The sequence below is a fragment of the Pseudorca crassidens genome, chromosome 10 (genome assembly GCF_039906515.1).
Source record: "Pseudorca crassidens isolate mPseCra1 chromosome 10, mPseCra1.hap1, whole genome shotgun sequence".
Taxonomy (NCBI): Eukaryota; Metazoa; Chordata; class Mammalia; order Artiodactyla; family Delphinidae; genus Pseudorca; species Pseudorca crassidens.
This window is the reverse complement of record NC_090305.1, coordinates 22,998,900-23,020,528: the sequence shown is the minus strand read 5'-3', so window position 1 is coordinate 23,020,528 and position 21,629 is coordinate 22,998,900. Positions and strand designations below refer to the sequence as shown.

At 43.0% G+C, this 21,629-nt stretch overlaps 1 protein-coding gene and 2 pseudogenes across 1 annotated transcript in view; 1 reads left to right on the top strand and 2 right to left on the bottom strand.

Annotated features, from left to right (window-relative positions):
* Positions 1–21,629, top strand: part of SFTA2 (surfactant associated 2) — a 69,623-nt gene that overhangs the window by 4,972 nt on the left and 43,022 nt on the right. The gene's annotated exons all lie outside the window — the stretch shown is intronic.
* Positions 1,656–1,992, bottom strand: LOC137231795 (bolA-like protein 2 pseudogene; annotated as a pseudogene).
* Positions 6,560–8,847, bottom strand: LOC137232876 (protein PBMUCL2-like; annotated as a pseudogene).

Genomic DNA, 21,629 nt, shown 5'->3' with positions numbered 1-21,629 from the left:
AAAACTCTCCTGGGTGGAGAAAATCAAAAATACCTTGAAGCTGCCCTGATTCAGGGATGCTGCCTTAAAAACTCTTGGGTGGGGTCCTAAGCCAAAAATGGAGCAACTCTGCTTGTGTCGTCTTCAAATTCTTTCAAGGGTGAGGCCTGAGATGCTGCAAATATTTTAAAAAGCAGAATGCACCTGTCAGGGCAAATTAATGCCATAAATGTCAAAACTGATGACACATTTCCTACTGTTCATTGTACACACAGATGGGTTTATTTGTGTCTGCATGTCCAAAATTCGTTTTCAGGCTGGGGGCTCCCCAAGAATGGGGAGGGTGTCTGGTTTCTCTTGCTTGGCTCAAAACTCAAAACAGATTAAAGGCTAGGTCCAAGGACCTGTCATTGAAAGCCTAGAGAAGAAAAAGCTGAAGGATAAAGGTTTTATGAGGAGGGTGCTGAGCAGTTATTCATCACTTGAGATTCAGCTCTAATGAGGTAAACAGTGAATGAAGACCCGAGTTTAACTCCACCTCTTCCACCTCTTCCACTTCCACTCTGCCACTCTGAGCGGGAGCTACTCTTCGTTGCGGTGTGCGGGCTTCTCATTGCGGTGGCTCCTCTTGTTGAAGAGCATGGGCTCTAGGGGCATGGACTTCAGTAGTTGTAGCTCGCCGGCTCTAAAGTGCAGGCTGAGTAGTTGTGGCACATGTGCTTAGTTGCTCCGCAGCATGTGGGATCTTCCCAGACCGGGGCACGAACCCGTGTCCCCTGCATTGGCAGGCGGACTCTCAACCACTGCGCCACCAGGGAAGCCCGGCAGGCAGATTCTTAACCACTGCGCCACCAGGGAAGCCCCATTGAATTGAAACTTTTAAGATGAGACTATTTTTTTTTTGAATTGAGGTGTAGTTGATGTACAATATAAGTTTCAAGTGTACAACATAGTGATTCACAATTTTTAGGTTTATAGTTATTATAAAATATTGGCTCTATTCCCTGTGTTGTACAATATACCTTTGTAGCTTATTTATTTTATACATAGTAGTTTGCACTTCTTAATCCCTAACCCCTATCTTGCCTCTCCCCCCGCCCCTCTCCCCACTGGTAACTACTAAGTTTGTTCTCTATATCTGTGAGTCTGTTTCTTTTTTGTTATATTTACTAGTTTGTTCTATTTTTTAGATTCCGCATATGTTATAGCATACAGTATTTGTCTTTCTCTGACTTATTTCACTCAGCATCATACCCTCCAAGTCCATCCATGTTGTTGCAAAAGGCAAAATTTTCTTCTTTTTTTGTGGTTGAGTAATACTCCATTGTATATGTGTACTACATCTTCTTTATCCATTCATCTGTTGGATACTTTTGTATCCAACTGATACCTTTGTCAGTTGCTTCCATATCTTAGCTATTGTAAATAGTGCTGCTCTGAACTTTGGGATGCATATATCTTTTCGAATTAGTGTTTTTGTTTTTTTCAGATATATACCCAGGAGTAGAATTGCTGGGTCATATGGTACTTCTATTTTCAATTTTTTGAGAAACCTCCATACTGTTTTCCACAAGAGGCTGCACCAATTTACATTCCCACCAACACTGTACAAGGGTTCCCTTTTCTCCACATCCTGGCCAACATTTGTTATTTGTGTTCTTTTTCTGTGGGGGTGGGGGTCTGATTCATAATTTAATAGGTGTGCAGGTCTGGGTCCCTTATTTCTGCTGCTCACGGGTCCACTGCTCTGGGGTCACGGTTTTCTGCTCAAAGGCATGGATGTGCAGGAGCTCTTCTGCTAGGCAAGTGTTCACAAGACGGTGTCTCTGAAGCAGCGGCTTCCCCTCGAACTTGGCCGACACCACCAGGACCGGAAGCTGGACGCACAAAGGCTGGGAGTCATGTCCTGCATTTCCACCCCCAGGTCCCACTGCAGCTTCTCCCGGCGGTACTCGGCGCCGAGTTCCATTGTGGCAGCCCAACGGGGGCGGCAGCCCAGCAGGGACAGAACCCCTGCTCGGACGCCTGCCACACTTATTTGTGTTCTTTTTGATGACAACCATTTATTTATTTATTTATTTATTATCGGAGTATAATTGCTTTACAATGGTGTTTTAGTTTCTGCTTTATAACAAAGTGAATCAGTTATACATATACATATGTTCCCATACCTCTTCCCTCTTGCGTCTCCCTCCCTCCCACCCTCCCTATCCCACCCCTCTAGGTGGTCACAAAGCACCGAGCTGATCTCCCTGTGCTATGTGGCTGCTTCCCACTACCTATCTATTTTACGTTTGGTAGTGTATATATGCCCATGCCTCTCTCTCGCTTTGTCACAGCTTACCCTCCCCACTCCCCATATCCTCAAGTCCATGCTCTAGTAGATCTGTGTCTTTATTCCCATCTTACCCCTAGGTTCTCTTCATGAATTTTTTTTCTTAAATTCCATATATGTGTGTTAGCATACAGTATTTGTTTTTCTCTTTCTGACTTACTTCACTGTGTATGACAGACTCTAGGTCCATCCACCTCACTACAAATAACTCAATTTCGTTTCTTTTTATGGCTGACTAATATTCCATTGTATATATGTACCACATCTTCTTTATCCATTCATCCAATGATGGACACTTAGGTTGCTTCCATGCCCTGGCTATTGTAAATAGAGCTGCAATGAACATTTTGGTACATGACTCTTTTTGAATTATGGTTTTCTCAGGGTATATGCCCAGTAGTGGGATTGCTGGGTCGTATGGTAATTCTATTTGTAGTTTTTTAAGGAACCTCCATACCGTTCTCCATAGTGGCTGTATCAATTTACATTCCCACCAACAGTGCAAGAGGGTTCCCTTTTCTCCACACCCTCCCCAGCATTTATTGTTTGTAGATTTTTTGATGATGGCCATTCTGACTGGTGTGAGGTGATATCTCATTGTAGTTTTGTTTTGCATTTCTCTAATGATTAATGATGTTGAGCATTCTTTCATGTGTTTGTTGGCAATCTGTATGTCTTCTCTGGAGAAATGTCTGTTTAGGTCTTCTGCCCATTTTTGGACTGGGTTGTTTGTTTTTTTGTTATTGAGCTGCATGAGCTGCTTGTAAATTTTGGAGATTAATCCTTTGTCAGTTACTTCATTTGCAAATATTTTCTCCCATTCTGAGGGTTGTCTTTTGGTCTTGTTTATGGTTTCCTTTGCAAGGAGAATGTTGAATCACTATTGCTGGACAACTTCACCAAACATTCTCGTTTGTAAAGATGGGAGACTGGACGGGAATGTGCATTCGCAGACATTTTTGTGGGAGGTGACAAATGGGCGTAAATCCTGTTCGGGAACAATTCTTTAAGGGGTGTGCTTGCTCAGTTTCCTCAATCTGGGCAGCACAGTAACAGCAGGTGCCAGTTGGGGTCACTTGGATTTTGTACTGCCCTTTAACAATACCTAAAGAAAGACATCCTCTAAACATTGGGCTTTATAAAGAAGAAAGGAGGATTAGATGAGTGTGGCTGGACTCACATGCTGGAGTGAGCTGTATACAGTCACTAAATAGATGACACACATAGATATATGTAGCAAATTATAAGTGTCACAATGAGTATGATGAGTAATATGACTTGGAAGCCAACTACCAAATCTTGTAGTTCAGGATTCCAAGACTAAGGGCGGGATTTCCCTGACTCTTTTTTTTTTTTTTTTTTTTGCGGTACGCGGGCCTCTCAGTTCTGTGGCCTCTCCCGTTGCGGAGCACAGGCTCCGGAAGCACAGGCTCAGCGGCCATGGCTCACGGGCCTAGCTGCTTCGCGGCATGTGGGATCTTCTCGGACCGGGGCACAAACACGTCTCCCCTGCATCGGCAGGCGGACTCCCAACCACTGCGCCACCAGGGAATTCCTCCCTTACTCTTTAAGGCTTCATTTTTTTCCTTGGGATGTTTCTGCAGCATCTTCACCTTGTCGTTTTCTACCTTCAGTACTGTCCAGAGACCAGATGGCCATGCATCTCTCTGTGGGTCCTTAAAGGCAGGAACCATGCCCCCGTTCCTAGCAGCACCTTGCAGAGGTGGCCACATTCTGGAGATGGAGGCTACATGGTAAGATGAGGGAGGTGGACTCAGCAAAGCCCCTGCACTTTTGGCAGAACTGCTGACCCAGAGGGACATGGGTGTCTTGGGGGTAATTAGTATGGGCCAGTTGACTTTAAGAGTTTCCCTTATCCTATGTTCCTTTATGCCACTATCCTATGTACAACCCCAGGATCTGTGGAAGCAGCAAAAAGAACTGAGACTGAATTTCCCTCTAGTCCAACTGGTACTCAATTCATACTTGATGAGTGACCAGTGGGCTACCTCCTGTAGACATGGTCTTTTGGCCTGGGTGTTGGGATGACTTGGATGTGGTGCTTTCGAGAGAACAGAAACCTGTATCCCTCAGCTAGACAGACGGAGATGAACAGACAAAAAGGCATGGAGTGTTTGACCCCTGCTGGGCACTTAATAACTGTGTTGTTAAATGAATGGATTTAGATATGTGACCTAGACTGGAACAAATATTTGCTTTATTTCTTTGATAATACTTAATGAATATCTCTTATATTTGAATTGTACGTATCTCCCCCAAATAGTTTTTATGACTAAACCTGGTAGATAAGTAAAGGCAATTCTCCTGAGGGCGTAATCACGGCCAGAATTAGGTGATACTCAGAGAAGACAGGCATTCTGAGTGTCCCTAACATGTTTATTCCCAGGGCCAGCCACCTTCCTCATCTGGTGATTCCAGGGCTCCAGACTGGGGGAGGGGAGTGGAGGCCTGAGGACAACACACATCATACTTCATGGTCCTTTACAGGCTGAGGAGGCTGGTTTGCTCTAGAACCAACTGTAGCCACTGCTGGGATCCTCTTTATGGTGCCTGCCAATCCATGGCATGGGGATGATAAACAACTCTGGTGGATGGATTTAATGGATGAAGGAAACAATTTTCCTAGGGAGAAAGAAAGTGGTTTGTTTTTAAGACTTGGTTCCTCTCTTAGTCCCGGTGGTTTGTGATTTATAAAGATCTATTCAGCTCATCTCTATGGCTCCTTCCTGTTTACCACTTTCTTCAGATCCTGATACCACTAAAGATACAGAATTTCCAAAAATGTTGAAGTAATATAGGAAAAATAAAATTATTTTGATCAGTGGAATTGGGGGAGGGATGGAAATACAGATAATTCTTTTTTAAAAACTTTTTTTGGTCAAATATTTAAAAGTTAAAAATTTAGCAAGTTTGGTAATACAAACTTTCCTCTTACTTTCTGTACACTGAGTCTTTTGAATCATCTCTCGGTTTTAGTCTCTATAAGAGGTTAAGAAGGTGCCATTGCCAGGACTTAGAGTCCTGGTTTGGAGTGAGAAAAGACTCCACCAACCTGGAGCGAGAGTATCTGACTTTTCATCACGAGCCACATGATCAAAAAGCCACTTGTTTGTGATTACAGTGAAGTCCAGAAGGGCCTCCCTCTACTGATGAATACTGAACGTGATTCATGCGTGTGTCAAGTACATATGAAGGCTTTCATCCCCTTTTTCCTTTTCTTAGCCATCCTTCAGAGTGCCCTAGTTTCATGGTGTGCTTTTGGTGGAATTAAACTGAACACTTCAACTGAATAAAGCATTACTTTCGGCTTAATCACACTTACAAACGGATCCTGCACTGTGGGTTTGCCTCTTGGGGCAGAGGTCAGTGCACAATGGCATCAGTGACCAACAGGAATGAATGAGGTTTTAATGACCTGCATGAGCTGGCTAATCATGTAAGCGCCCCTGCTGAGATTCCAACATGCACTTCATGCTTCAGTCAGGATGGCCCCAAAGGGCCGGCCCTTCCATGTCCAGCAGAGGCCAGAAGTTGAAGGCTTGGATTGTAGACTGAAAGTCAGCAAGAGGAAGTCACAGGGTTGGCATGGAGTCCTTTTATCTCCCTTTTTAGAAACAAGGCCCCTCAGAGACAGAGAAACACCTAGAGCCCCCCTTTGAGAGCTGTCACCCATTGTCTCTCCAAGACAGAGTAGCCCTGCTCATAAAAACCTACCCAATCCTGGTTTAAAAAAATCTTCTGCAGAATTCCAGAGTGGGTAGTAGTTAATACAAAATAACATAATTTCTGACATGAGTGGATGTCCAAAAATGTTTCCATTTTCTCCTCTTCTCTTACCCGACCAATTTCTCATCTTATAAAAATTTCCAAAGTTTTACATCTGTATTTATTTAATAGTTTAAGCCTCACTCCAGCTCTCACCATGTCTTACTATATTTGTGTTTTTATGCTCCTCTTTCTGTCTGCTTTATCTCTCTCCATACTGTCTTTCCCTTCCCTCCTCTCTCCTTTTCCCTCTGTCTCTCACACCTTCCTTTGTCCCTCAGTTCTGCCCTCAATTTTTATGCTTCTTGCCCCTTTTCTTTCCATCTCTGTGTCTCTCTGCGTCTTTGCAGAGCTCTCTCTGTGTACGTTTCCTCGCCTTTGACAATTTCTTATGCCTCAGCTCCCCTTGCCCACCTCATCCTCCTCAGGTGCCCTTATTCCCATAATGTCCTGCACATTTCAGAGCCAGGTGCTCACCACTAGGAAGCCGAATCCAACAAAGAGTGCAACAGTGGTGGCAGCCAGGGAAATGAAGGGGATTCTGATGGGTGTCAGGAGCCCAGGGGGTTTCACTGCGGTTACTGAATCTGTTCCCTCTGGTTTAGTGTCTGGATGTTCAGTGGTATAATCTTCTGTGGTGCCCGGGTCTGGGGTGGTGTAGTCCTCCGTGGTTCCTGGGTCTGGGGTGGTATAGTCCTCTGTGGTGCCCGGGTCTGGGGTGGTGTAGTCCTCTGTGGTGCCTGGGCCCTCAGTGACATGATCCTTAGTGGTCTCTGGGTCAAAAGTGATAGAGTTTTCAGGGCTGGTCTCTGGGTCTTTAGTGGAAACATTTTGGCTTGTTCCTACTCAAAAATAATCTCTTTTAATGTGGATCATTGATGGCCCATCATCATCTGCTTTGCTTACTAGTCTTTTTTTTTTTTTTTTTTTTTTTTTTTGCCGTACGCGGGCCTCTCACTGTTGTGGCCTCTCCCATTGTGGAGCACAGGCTCCAGATGCGCAGGCTCAGCAGCCATGGCTCACGAGCCCAGCCGCTCCGTGGCATGTGGGATCTTCCAGGACCGGGGCGCGAACACGTGTCCCCTGCATTGGCAGGCAAACTCTCAACCACTGCGCCACCAGGGAAGCCCTGCTTACTATTCTTCACAAGTATCTTGCCCATTCAAATGACACTTCTCCCCATATAATGTGATTTTATTTATTTGAGCTAAGGATCATTTGATATTTTAGGTTTAATTCTGATAAAACATTCTACAACATGCACTACAATATGGAGTACCCAGAGCTAAGTCATGTCCTTAGAAGATCTTCTCACCCAGCCTTTGATTCTGCCCTTGGTGGTTCTGGTCTCTTTCCATGGAAAAGTAAGCCTGACTCTTTCTAAACCTCCCTTCCCCCTGGGTTGGTATTTCAGTATCCCGGGTATTCAGACTCCATGTTTCTTTGTGTCACCTCTCATCCAGTTATGCCTGGGTCTCTGGTAAACAATTGAGGCAGGAGCCATGATTTTTATTAGAGATTGAATTCAGGTCGTGGCTTGGTATATGTTTTAGAATGAGGCAGCTCCTGGGTCAGATCTGGGGCCAAAGTGTCAAGATTGAGGGCAGGTAATATTCAAGGTGGTTTGAGGGTAGGAGAAGTCACAAGGGGCTGTGGATGTGGTCTGGTTGGGGTTGATAGAAGCACTGAATTGGGTATAAGTAGAAGGAAGAGATGGATCTTTCCACCTCCCACCACCTCCACCTGCAGGGCATCAGGACTGAGAGTGTTTATCCTTATGAATAAGTGCAGCCCACATGGCATAAATTTTGGGATTTTCGGCTCCTCTGCTCAAAACAATTCCCCCCTACCTGCTGCCGATTCCTCAAATAGGGCTCAAATATTTCATTTCCCAAGGAGGGATGAAATACAGAAAGTTAAGGTCTAAATAATGAAAAGCAGAACATTTCCTTAAAAGAGGACGTAAGAAAGATAATGAACAGGACCATCGGAACCTACTCCCCTGTGACAGGGAACTGGGGGTAGGTACCAGGGTGTGGAGCTCCCCAAGGATGTCTCACCTATTCCACACCTTCTCTCAAGACTGGCCCTGCCTGAGTCCTAAGAGGTTCCTTCTCCAGGGATCCCGGCCCCTACCTCTCCAGACCCTGGGGAACCTTTGCACTCTTCTCTCCAAAAATAGTTCACTCACCCAGTTCCAAACACCGGAACAGAAGCAGCAGCAGGAGAAGGGATGAGGCAGCACATTTTCTTTTTTCATCTCAAGAGAATCCAAATGGGCTGGAACCCAGGATGCTTTTTCCTCCCTCCTTCTCTCTACTTTTTCTATCTCTCCTTCTCCTTAAGCACAGAGTGGCTGTGGGGTTCATATGTGCTGCTACAAAGGAATCCAGGATGCCTGGGTCTTCCTTCCTTCTTTCAGGGAGGAACAGCCTGCTTCTTTACTCTCTGTCAATCAAGGGAAGAAGAATTTGATGCAGAGGAGGGCCAGGGCAGAAGGGAGATGTCATAAGTGCAAGAAGGGGATCTTGGCTCTGCCCAGAGCCCAGAGTTGAGCATAACAGGGGATCAAACTTGTCAGCGTGGGTGGCATCACTTTCTGATGCAGAGCCCTAGATGAAAGCTGTCCACCACACAACGTCTCAGTGCTCAGGGAGGGGCTTGGGCTTCCTTTTCCACAGGTGGGAGTGGTAAGGTTGGGGCGACCAAGGAGGGTTTCTGGCAGGCCTGCCTGGGGGGTAGTGCATGGTGAGAAGAGGGCTAGATGTCAGAGGGCACAGAGCACCTTGGTCCTTAACAGAAAGGAGGAACGTTGATGAGGGGGGAGAAATACCCTATCTCTCTATCTTTTAAAAATGTTTACTTATTAATTTGGCTGCGCCGCACCTTAGCTGCAGCACACGGGATCTAGCTCCCTGACCAGGGACTGAACCCCGGCCCCCTGCATTGGGAGCATGGAGCTTTAGCCACTGGACCACCAGGAAGGTCCCCCAATCTCTATCTTAGAACTGCCCTCTTCTCTCAGTCATCCACCCAAGTCCTTGTCAGTGGCTCATCTCCTACCTGCAGATTCATCTCCTTGCTGCTATTACTTGAATGCCCTCAACCCACCAAGATTTCCTCAGTGACCAGATGAAATGAGTTCACCTCCAAGAGTCCCATCGGGCTTGGAATGAGAATACCCATATTCCTTCCTTTGCGGATTCCCACCCCTGCATCGTTCAAGATTGTCCAGAAAATTATAGCTGCTTGTTTTCATTCAGAGTCAGGAGGTTTCCTGCCATTCGTGGGGCCTCCCTCTTTCCCAGTATCCTCTTAAGTGGAAGAGGAACTCGGGAATTACAGGACGGCTGGAACCACGTTCCCCTCTCAGATGGCGGCTGATTCCCTGAAAGTCAACTTAGTGAATGGCTGGTTTACCAAATTTAATTGATTACTTCAACTACTAATTTTATTTGAGTGGATTAAATATTATTTAGATGAATTAAGAAGGTATTTGTATATATTTAATATAACTAATGAATATATTTTAAAGGACTATCATAAGGAATAGATATTATTTTTAAGTCAGGAGGCACAATTTGCATATAATGAAATTAACCTTTTTTCATGTATAGATCTATAAAGCTTTTTGTTTTGTTTTATTGTAAAATTTTTTATTTTGAGATAATTTTAGACTTATAGGAGAGTTGCAAAGATAGTACAGAGAAATTATAAAATTTATACAATTATAGAAACTAAGAAATTAACTTTGGCATAATACTATTCACTAAATTACAGAATTTATTCAGATTTCATGTGTTTTTCCATTGATGTCCTTTTTCTGTTCCAGGATCCAATCCAGGGTTCCACATGGCATTTATTTATAGGTCCCCTCAGTCTCCTCCAATCTGTGACAGTTCCTCTGTCTTTGTCTTTCATGATGTTGACACTTTTGAAGAGTATCAATATTTTATAGAGTGTCCTGAAACTTTGTTTCTTTTAAAAAATTTTTATTATAGTTGACTTACAGTGTTGCATTAGTTTCTGCTGTACAACAAAGTGTATCAGTTATACATATACATATATCCACTCTTTTTTAGATTCTTTTCCCATATAGGTCATTACAGAACATTGAGAAGAGTTCTCTGTGCTATACAGTAGGTCCTTATTAGTTATCTATTTTATATATAGTAGTATGTATATGTCAATCCCAGTCTCCCAATTTCCGCCCCCCACCGAGACATTTCCCCCCCAGGTAACCATAAGTTTGTTTTCTACATTTGTGACTCTGTTTCTGTTTTGTAAATAAGTTCATTTGTACGATTTTTTTAGATTCCACATGTAAATGATATTATATGATATTTGTCTTTCTCTGTCTGACTTACTTCACTCAATATGACAATCTCTAGGCCCATCCATGTTGCTGCAAATGACATTATTTCAGTCTTTTTTTATGGCTGAGTAATATTGCACTGTATATATGTACCACATCTTCTTTATCCATTCTTCTGTCGATGGACATTTAGGTTGCTTCCGTGTCCTGGCTATTGTAAATAGTGCTGCAATGAACATTGGGGTGCATGTATTATTTCCAGTTATGGTTTTCTCTGGATATATACCCAGGATCATATGGTGATTCTGTTTTTAGTTTTTTGTTGTTTTTGTTGTTGTTTTGTTTTTAGTTTTTTAAGGAACCTCCACACTGTTCTCCATAGTGGCTGCACCAATTTACATTCCCCTGAAACTTTGGTTTGTTTGATTCCTTTTTTTTTTTTTTACATCTTTATTGGAGTATAATTGCTTTACAGTGGTGTGTTAGTTTCTGCTTTATAACAAAGTGAATCAGTTATGCATATACATATGTTCCCATATCTCTTGCCTCTTGCGTCTCCCTCCCTCCCACCCTCCCTATCCCACCCCTCCAGGCGGTCACAAAGCACCGAGCTGGTCTCCCTGTGCTATGCGGCTGCTTCCCACTAGCTATCTTTACTTTTGGTAGTGTATATATGTCCATGCCTCTCTCTTGCTTTGTCTTGTTTGATTTCTTATCACTAATTTGTTTTTGTGGTTAAATCAGGGTCATGACTTATTGGCAAGGATACTGCTGAGATGATGTTCCCTTCTTAGTGCAGCACATCAGGGAGCTCGTGGTATCAACGTGCCTTATCACTGTGATGCTAACCTTGATCACTTGGTTAAGGTGGTGTCTGAAAGAATTCTCCACTGTGAAGTTATTATTTGTCCCTTGGTAATTACTAAATATTTGGGGAGGGGTATTGAGACTCTGCAAATATCCTATTTTTGCTTAAACTTTCATGCACTAATTTTGGCAACCATTGGCGCATCTTGCCTGCAGCTATTATTATTGTGGGTTTGTCCCTCCTTCCTTCTATATTTATGAATTGGAATTCTTCTGTAAGGAAAGTTGTGCCTTCTCCCCACTTTATTTGTGCAGTTATTTACATCAGTGTGGACTCACAGGTATTTATTGTGTTCTGTGGGTTTTGATATAATACTATCACAATTTATTTTGTTGCTCAAATTTTGGCCATTGTGAGCTCTCTCAGGCTGGCTCCAGTGCCTTTTTAATATTCCCCATCCTTTTTTCAAAGTACTTTTCTCTACTTTGGCATCACAAGATGCCCCATGCTCATTTTGGATTTTCTCTGCCCAGGCCCTGGAATCAACCATTTCTATTAAATCTTTTTTCTTAAATAAGCTTACAGACAGTGAAATGCACAGGTCTTAAGTATTCAGTTAGGTGTGTTTGACAGATGTCTATTTACCTGTGTAACTAGCAGCCCAACCGAGATATAAGACATTTCTATCATCCAGAATGTTCCCCCTTCCTAAAAATTCTCACCCCTGTGGGAAATTAGTGATCTGCTCTCTGTCACTGTCGATTAGTTTTGTCTATTCTAGAATTTCAGACAGATGGAATCATACCGTAGGTTCTCTTTTGCGTTTGGCTTCTGTAGAGCTGTTTAAAGCTGTTTTGTTAATAGTATTGCAAAAGGTACATCAATGGCCTTGGTCCTGTTAAGAAGGCTCTGGCAAAGGCCCAGACTATGAGAACCATGGCAAGGGCCAAGTTGATGAAACAAAGGTGAGTGATTCATTTGCCCAAGGAAGGATCAGCAAATGCATGTGATGAGCAAGTGACACCAGAACCCTTGACAAGGGCTTGACTTTCAGCAAGAGTCCAGTGCTGACACACAGGCTTTTTGTACCTGTTCTGAGGCCTGGTTTTTCAGGGACTGCTGAGAGCCTGGCTCCTGGCAGCACAGGCTGGGCCCGCCCTTGCAGAAACTCGCAGCACGTTCTCCCTGCCCAGGACTGCCACTGGGGCTGCGAGCCCACAGGAGAGCAGGAGAGAAAGGAGGTGGCTTACACCTGTCTTCCCAGTGAAGAGCAGACCTGTGTGGCCAGGAAACCAGAGAATGTGCCACGCCTGGGTACAGCCCCATTAGCAAGACCTTCTCTGCTTCACAACTGGTGTGATCACTCCCCAGCCCCCTTGTGCTCTAATCTTGCATAGACTTTCTTGTTGTGCAACACAAACTTGTGAAGTCCAGCATCTGCCTTCCCCCATCTTTCCTGATTCCATTCTTCCGTCAGCCCGGAGGCCTTCAGGGAATGGAGATAGAATGGGGAAGAAAATGGGACAGATATAAAGTCTGGATTTCACTCTAGGGATTTGAGAGCTGGGAGAACACAGGGAAGAGGGGTCTTTAGGATATAAGGAACCTCCATTCACAGTGATAAATAAACACACACCCACAGTCTGGTTCCGCATATATTAGATGCATTTATTTAATAATTCAGTCACAGGACTGTCAGAGGCTGAAGCAGAGCTGGGAGGAGCAGCCCTGGGGGCAGGAGGGGCAGACACTCAGAATCGCAATCCAGGTCAGCTCCCTCTCTGCCCCCGAGGACGGTGATGCTTCTGCCTTCAGGGATGCTCAGGCCACTTGTGTCTCGCAGTCAGCTCCATAGCTGCAGGAGGAGACAGCTCTCCTCTGCAGTCAGTTACAGTGGCCCTTGACCCTTCTGGAACTTCATAACAGCCGTGAGTGCATGGCCATGGGGTGGTAAGAGATCTACGTTGAAGAGGTTTCTTAGGCACAGAGAGTTTCTCTAGAAACAAGAGGCTGAATAGCTTCAGAGTCTTGCCCCCCTCTTCAGTGCTGTCCGATCCCAAGCATCTCCCCTCCTGCCAGCTCTCTCCCTCCTCGTTACTTCTTCTGGTCTCCTTCTTCCCCTCATCAGTTTCCTCTGAATATGTCTTGGCTTTTTGACTCTCTGTCTTGCTGACTCTAACCTGCTGTTTCTGTCTTTCCTGATTTTCTCATCCTTGTTACTCCCACAGTGACTCTGCTCTCTCTAGCTTAGTTCCTTCCTCACTTGCCTGCTCTCTTTCCCTCAGAAAAAGGGTTTCCTATACATCAGGCACTCATGAAATGGAAGAGGAGTCCAGTGAGGAGAATCACAGCCACCGCAACCAAGGCCAGGGTAACTAGCATGACTTCCCACGGCCTCAGGTGTCCGCTAGGGTTTTCCTCTTTCATTGGAGGAGCAGTACTTGTGCTGGTGACACTGGAGATAGTAGCTGTTGTGTTAGTTCCACTGGACAGTGTGGTTGATCCAAGGGAGGTGGCTGTAGTGTTAACATTAAAGTTAAGGAAGGATGGCTGATTAGTTCCACTGGAAATTTTGTTTCCAGGTGTTGTGCTAAGTGCCACATATGAATTAGTACTTCAAATACTCACAATACCTCCATGAGGTAGGAACTGCTACTACCCAATTTTATAGATAGGGACATTGAGGTTTAGAGAAATTAAGCCTGGTCCCAGGTTAGAGAGCTAGCAGGTCATGTAACAGGGATTTAAACCAAGGCAGCCTGACATGAGAGCCAGCCCTTAACCCATATACTACTCCACATTCTAAGTCACATGACCTGGGGAATCACATGACCCAGGGTCACAGGTATTAATCCTTCTCTAACTATTCATGATACTCTTCAGATAAAGAATATAAAAGAGATAGCTGAAGGGCCCATGTGTATATATTGAGCTACCCTCCAAACAGAATTGTACCCTTCTTCCAGAGGACAAATAATCAAGGGGAAATTTGGGAGGGGAAATAATGTGCATTTTCACTATCAGGTAATTCTTATGCACACAGAAGTTTTGGAGCCACCAGGTACAGGATCCCACATGACCTTGGCACCTGGCCTGGCAGAGAACTAGCCACAGGTAGCTGGAGGAGATAAGGTCTCCCAGGATTCCAGGAAGGGACCCAACCTCCTTGCTTAGTGAATCAGAGTTAAGGTGAGGCCCATGCTTTTTCCCTCTATCTCATGCCTCTTTCCTACCTGTTCTGATTTTCCATCCCAATAACAACCAAGCTCTTGGCTTCCCAGATGCCTAAATACTCTCACCTCATCTGTGACTCTATTCTTCTGCTGGGATATATGTTTTCTTCCCCTTACCTATTCCTTTCTTAGTATTATCTGGACTAACATAAATATTGCAAATTTAGGCAGAAGACCTAAATAGACATTTCTCCAGAGAAGACATACAGATTGCCAACAAACACATGAAAGAATGCTCAACATCATTAATCATTAGAGAAATGCAAATCAAAACTACAATGAGATATCACCTCACACCAGTCAGAATGGCCATCATCAAAAAATCTAGAAACAATAAATGCTGGGGAGGGTGTGGAGAAAAGGGAACCCTCTTGCACTGTTGGTGGGAATGTAAATTGATACAGCCACTATGGAGAACGGTATGGAGGTTCCTTAAAAAACTGAACATAGAATTACCATATAACCCAGCAATCCCACTACTGGGCATATACCCAGAGAAAACCATAGTTCAAAAAGACACATACACCCCAATGTTCATTGCAGCACTATTTACAATAGCCAGGGCATGGAAGCAACCTAAGTGTCCATCGACAGATGAATGGATAAAGAAGATGTAGCACATATGTACAATGGAATATTAGTCAGCCATAAAAAGAAACGAAATTGAGTTATTTGTAGTGAGGTGGTTGGACGTAGAGTGTGTCATACACAGTGAAGTAAGTCAGAAAGAGAAAAACAAATACTGTATGCTAACACATATATATGGAATCTAAAAAAAAAGGTCATGAAGAACCTAGGGGCAGGACGGGAATAAAGACACAGACCTACTAGAGAATGGACTTGAGGATACGGGGAGGGGGAAGGGTAAGCCGTGACAAAGTGAGAGAGTGGCATGGACATATATACACTACCAAATGTAAAACCGATAGATAGTGGGAAGCAGCTGCATAGCACAGGAAGATCAGCTCGGTGCTTTGTGACCACCTAGAGGGGTGGGATAGACAGGGTGGGAGGAATGGAGACTCAAGAGGGAAGAGATATGAGGATATATGTATATGTCTAGCTGATTCACTTTGTTATAAAGCAGAAACTAACACACAACTGTAAAGCAATTATACTCCAGTAAAGATGTTAAAAAAATATATTACAAATTTAGATTTAGGGGAAGAGTCCAAAAACTTCTTGTTAATGCCTCTGATTAGGGTTATGGTCAGAGTCAAGAGAGAAACTAGGGGAATTACCTGGCAGTTCAGTGGTTAGGACTCTGTGCTTTCACTGCCAAGGACATGGGTTCAATTCGTGGTCCGGGAACTAAGATCCTACAAACTGCGTGGTGCAGCAAAAAAAAAAAAAAAAAAAGAGAGAGAGAGAGAGAGAAACTTAGTGAGAAATTGAGATGGGAAGCTGGCCTATGGACAGGGAATAGATTTGTTTTGTTTTGTTCAGGGGCATAAACAAATGAGTCAAAGTCAAGAAGGGGCAAATTCTAGAAAAAATTCAATCTGTGCAAGTGTTGAACAGCCCCGACAAGTTTAATTAGAGGGAAGGTGACTGCTGTCAGAGATGTTGGAAATGGATTCTTGCCTACTGTGGGTTATCAGGCATTAACTTTAAGATCCCTTCCAACTCCAATGCATCTGTATTTGGGATTGGTTGATTACAGAAGAAATAGTCCAGACTTATGGGCAGAAGAGTTGTTACTGGGAACAGAATAGAGAACAAATGCTGGGTTGGATTGAAGAGAATAGAGCAAAATATTGGTCCTTACTTCTTTGATGAGAATGAGAGCTAACAGGAAGAGTGTGCATCCCAGGACTGGACAACACTTCCCACAAACACTACTCAAACTTCAAGATTATCTTCTTTTAAACAAAATTACTCACTATTTCCTAAAAGTAATAGAAGATGAAACAACAACCAGCATTCAAGGGAAAATGTTTTTCTCTTCATCTTGAGATTCTCTGCCTTGCAAGCCTGGAAAGGAGCGTTCTTGAGTCCCAGATATGATTAGGCCTAGAAAGGAAAGAAAAAGAACTGAGGGTCTTGAAAAAGAAGAGTCTCAAGCTGGAGATCTGAGACTGGAGTTCTGGGGGTTTTGGTCTCCAAAGAATGGGCCCACAATGGGAAGAAAAACACCAGTAGGCAGAACCTGGGGTTGCAGACTGGGGACGCTGGATGCCTGGTCCCTTAGGATCCCTCCACAGAATGTCACCTCTTTCTTTCTCTTTCAAAGGTCTTTATAGCGTCATCTGGGTTGAGCCGGAGCTGGGTATATGACCTGTTGTTCTTTCAGCTGTGGGCAGGTAACAGAATACCTGAACTCAGAGAGGAGAGGTATAGAGGCCAGGAGATCCGTGAGAATGAAGAGTGACATGGTCGCATTAGGCAGGGCCTCGGGAGGAGCAGGAAGTGGTACAGTTCAAAGGGATCATGTTGTCAAAGTGGAGGGGACTCATCCTCTGAGGCAGGGATGGGGCTAAAAACCTGTTCTAGCTCAAGACCTTGTTTCCTGGAGAGAAGTCCTGAGTAACTGGGATAACTGTGTGGGGGCAGGGTGTGGGAAGGTAGACTTGATGAGCAAACCTTAGTTGGAAGGACACATAAAGTGAGTTTCACTTTATGGGGAATGGGGATGGCGGCCCGGACCTCTGGGTGCTGGTGAGCATGTGGTAGGCACACATCTTGGATGAGGTGGGAAGAGAGACTCACGGATAGACTCTGGGATCTCTGAGGTATGGGAGGTGGGGGTGGGGAGAGTGGGGCTTGGGCTGTTGAGGAGATGGGACCAGTGGTGTATCACTGTCAGTGTATACCTGTTTGCAAGGACCCCAAATTGTTAAAATTTCAGGATTTCTGCAGCATAGCCATTATTAAAAATTTGAGTTCTAATTTGATACTATGTGTAATCAAAACAAGGTGTCTCTACCCCCTCCAGCCATGGAGGCTTCCTGGAAGAGGAACCATTTCAGATTCTTTTTTTTTTTTTTGGAGCACCATGCAGCTTGTGGGATTTTAGTTCCCTGACCAGGGATCAAACTCAGGCCCTCGGCAGTGAGAGCACATAGTCCTAACCACTGGATGCCAGGGAATTCCCCTGAATTCCCCTGAATTTCAGATTCTTTAAATGTTTGGGTGAAAGAATATTCACTGCTTGTGAGGCCTGATGAAAGTGAGCTGACAAGCAGGAGATGAAGATTCATCCCACAGATATTTAGTGATTTCCTACTATGTGCCAGACACTGTACTCCAGTAAACAAAGCAAATAAATTTGTGTTATTTTGGAGCTTATATCTAAGATATGAGAGAACTGTGAATGACTGAGTTTTAAAAGCAGGAAGAGAATGGAATGTGGTAGAAAATGTGGTGTTGGATGGGGAGTGGTCAGGAATCTAGATTCTAGGATGCCCTAGGAAAGGGCTTGGTAGTTGATCTGCCCACTGTCTGCGATAGGAAGTCCCATGTGGGGGATGGATGAGGAGTGTGGTCAGTAACAAGTCAGTATTGGGATCTCAGCACCCTGCTCTAAGGGTAAACATCCCAATAACATTTCTAAGTAGAAAGATGTTTTCTCTACAACCAATTAGAGTTACAGGATTTGTTTTATAGTGCAGGTTTACTCATATATTAGCACTTTTCTCATCTTTTTAGTGGGGATTACAATCTGAACTTCATAGGGTTGTTGTGAAGATTAAATGGTGGTATATTAAAAAACTCACAGAAGTCACTCAGAAGCAAAGTACAATAGCAAAACAAACACAAAGTTTAAAAGATAAGCATTTCATCTGGTTACAACATACATTAATAAACTTTTATTTTTTAGAGTATCTTCATTTCTTAGACTGTCTAGTAATTTTCTTCTTCATCACACAACATCTGGAGGAGACACAAGCAGGGAGGAAGACTCTTCTTAAGGACAAAGTCAAGCTCTGGAGGGCATTGAAGTGACCTGGGTGGAGGGAAGATGAGGAAGCAGCTGCCATAAGAGTAGTCACTGTGCCCATCCCCACGCCCTGTCAAGCAGCCTCCTTGATCCTGGGATTCTGAGTTATGGGGAGAGCCAAGGGAATACATTTACTTGACATCACTCTAAGCCTGATGAGGCTGTGGGTCTTCCAAAACAATACGCTGCCTGAGTAACCTTGTTGGTCAGACATGCAGAGGCTTTCCTTGGTCCTGTCCTTGACCCAGGCCATAACCTATGGCCATTCTCTGGGAACATTCTGGTCTCCCATCTTGACTCACTCCCCCATCATTGTTCTTTGTCTTCTCCTCCATGACCCTTTCCTCCGCCAAGGTTTCCTCCCTTAGAATGTCTCCCATTATCCAGTGTCCATAGCCATGCCCTCTTCAATGACCTCCTCTAAGGTCTGCCCTGTGGTTGTCACTGGTGTGGCCTTTTCCATGGTCTCTTTCATGGCCCCAGGCCTGTGGTTTCCATCATGGCTTCCACAGAAGACACCTTGATGACTCATTTCCACAATCATCTTCATGACTGTGGCTCATTTCATGGCCCACATTGTAGCTTTCTTCATGGCCAAGGCCACAGGCCCCTCCATGGCTCAGTTTATTGTAGAGGCTGCAGAACAACGGACCCAGGCCAAGGTCATGGGTGTAATAAGTGTCAATGTTTCTTAGAGGCAGAAGAGTATCCCTCTAAAAGAGAAAGATGTGGATATTTTAAGAGAGTACTCCTCTCACATTTCACAATCCACCTGGTTGACTAAAATCACAGACTTTCACTTTTTTTTCAGGTATATATCTTTATTTTACTGAAACTGAAATTAAAATTAATAACAGTAAGCAAAGCAAAGCACAGCAAATGTATTGTAGAAGATGTATATTAAAAGGTCAGAGGTATAAAACTGAATGGTTTATCCTTTTCCATATTGTTCCTGCTTCGAGGATTTTTAAAAATTGAAGTATAGTTCATTTACAATGTTGAGTTTGTTTCAAGTGTACAGAAAATTGATTCAGTTATACCTATATATATAATATATACTATATATATTCTTTATCAGATTCTTTTCCATTCTAGGTTATTACAAGATATTGAATATAGTTCCCTGTGCTATACAGTAGGTCCTTGTTGTTTGCCTGTTTTATATATAGTAGTGTGTATATGTTAATCCAAACTTCTAATTTATCTCCCTCCCCCTGACTGTTCCCTTTGGTAATGATAAGTCTGTTAGTCTATTTCTGTTTTGTAAATAAGTTCGCTTGTGTCATTTTTTTAGACTCCACATATAAGTGATATCATATGATATTTGTCTTTCTCTGTCTGACTTAACTTCACTTAATATGATAATCTCTAGGTCCATCCATGTTGCTGCAAAGGGTATTATTTCATTCTTTTTTATGGCTGAGTAATAGTCCACTGTGTGTGTGTGTGTGTGTGTGTGTGTGCGTGTGTGTGTGTGTGTGTGTATATATATATATATATATATATATACCATCTTCTTTAACCATTTATCTGTGATAGACATTTAGGTTGCTTCCATGCCTTGGCTATTGTAAATAGCATTGCTATGAACATTAGGGTGCATGTATCTTTTCGAATCAGAGTTTTCTCCAGGTATATGCCCAGGAGTGGGATTGCAGGATCATATGGTAACTGCCTTTTTAGTTTTTTAAGGAACCTCCATACTCTTTTCCATAGTGGCTGTACCAATTACATTCCCACCAACAGCGTAAGAGGGTTCCTTTTTCTCCACACCCTCTCCAGCATTTATTATTTGTAGACTTTTTAATGATGGCCATTCTGACTGGTGTGAGCTGACACCTCATTGTAGTTCTGATTTGCTTTTCTCTACGAATTAACAATGTGAGCATCTTTTCATGTACCTATTGGCCATCTGTATGTCTTCTTTGAGAAATATCTATTTAAGTCTTCTGCCCATTTTTTGATTAAGTTGTTTGTTTTTTGATATTAAGTTGGATGAGCTGTTTGTATATTTTGGAAATTAACCCCTTGTTGGTAGTATTGTTTGCAAATATTTTCTCCTAATCTGTAGGTTATTTTTTTGTTTTGTTTATGGTTCCTTTTTCTGTGCAAAAGCTTTTAAGTTTAATAGAGACTAAAAAAAATAGAAAAGATCAATGAAACTAAAAGATGGTTCTTTGAAAAGGTAAACAAAATTGATAAACCTTTAGCCAGACTCATCAAGAAAAAAAAGGGAGAGGCCCCAAATCAATAAAATCAGAAATGAAACAGAAAAGTTACAACTGACACCATAGAAATACGAAGGATCATAAGAGATTACTAAGAGCAATTATAAGCCAATAAAATGGACAACCTAGAAGAAATGGACAAATTCTTAGAAAGGTACAATCTCCCAAGACTGAACCAGGAAGATATAGAAAATATGAACAGACCAATTACTGGTACTGAAATTGAATCAGTAATTAAAAAACTCCCAACAAGCAAAAGTTCAGGACCAGATTGCTTCACAGGTGAGTTCTACCAAACATTTAGAGAAGAGTTAACACCTATTCTTCTAAAACTTTTCCAAAAAATTGCAGAGGAAAGAACACTTCTGAACCCATGCTATGAGGCCATCATCACCCTGATACCAAAACCAGACAAAGATATCACACAAAAAGAAAATTACAGGCCAGTGTCACTGATGAACATAGATGCAAAGATGCAAGTGGGATTTATCCCAGGTACGCAAAGATTTTTCAATATCAGCAAATCAATCAATGTGGTACACCACATTAACAAACTGAAGCATAAGAACCATATGATTATCTCAACAGATGCAGAAAAAGCTTTTGATAAAATTCAACCATTTATGATTAAAAAATCTCTTCAGAAAGTGGGCATAGAGGGAATATATCTCAACATAATAAAGGGTATATGTGACAAACTCACAGCTAACATCATACTCAAAGGTGAAAAGCTGAAAGCATTTTCTCAAAGATCAGGAACAAGACAAGGATGCCCATTCTAGCCACTTTTATTCAACATAGTTTTGGAAGTCCTAGCCACAGCAATCAGAGGAGGGAAAGAAATAAAAGGAATCCAAATTGAAGAAGAAGAAGTAAAACTGTCACTGTTTGCAGCTGACATGATGCTATACATAGAAAATCCTAAAGACGCTACCAGAAAACTACTAGAGCTCATCGATGAATTTGATAAAGTTGCTGGATACAAAATTAATATACAGAAATCTG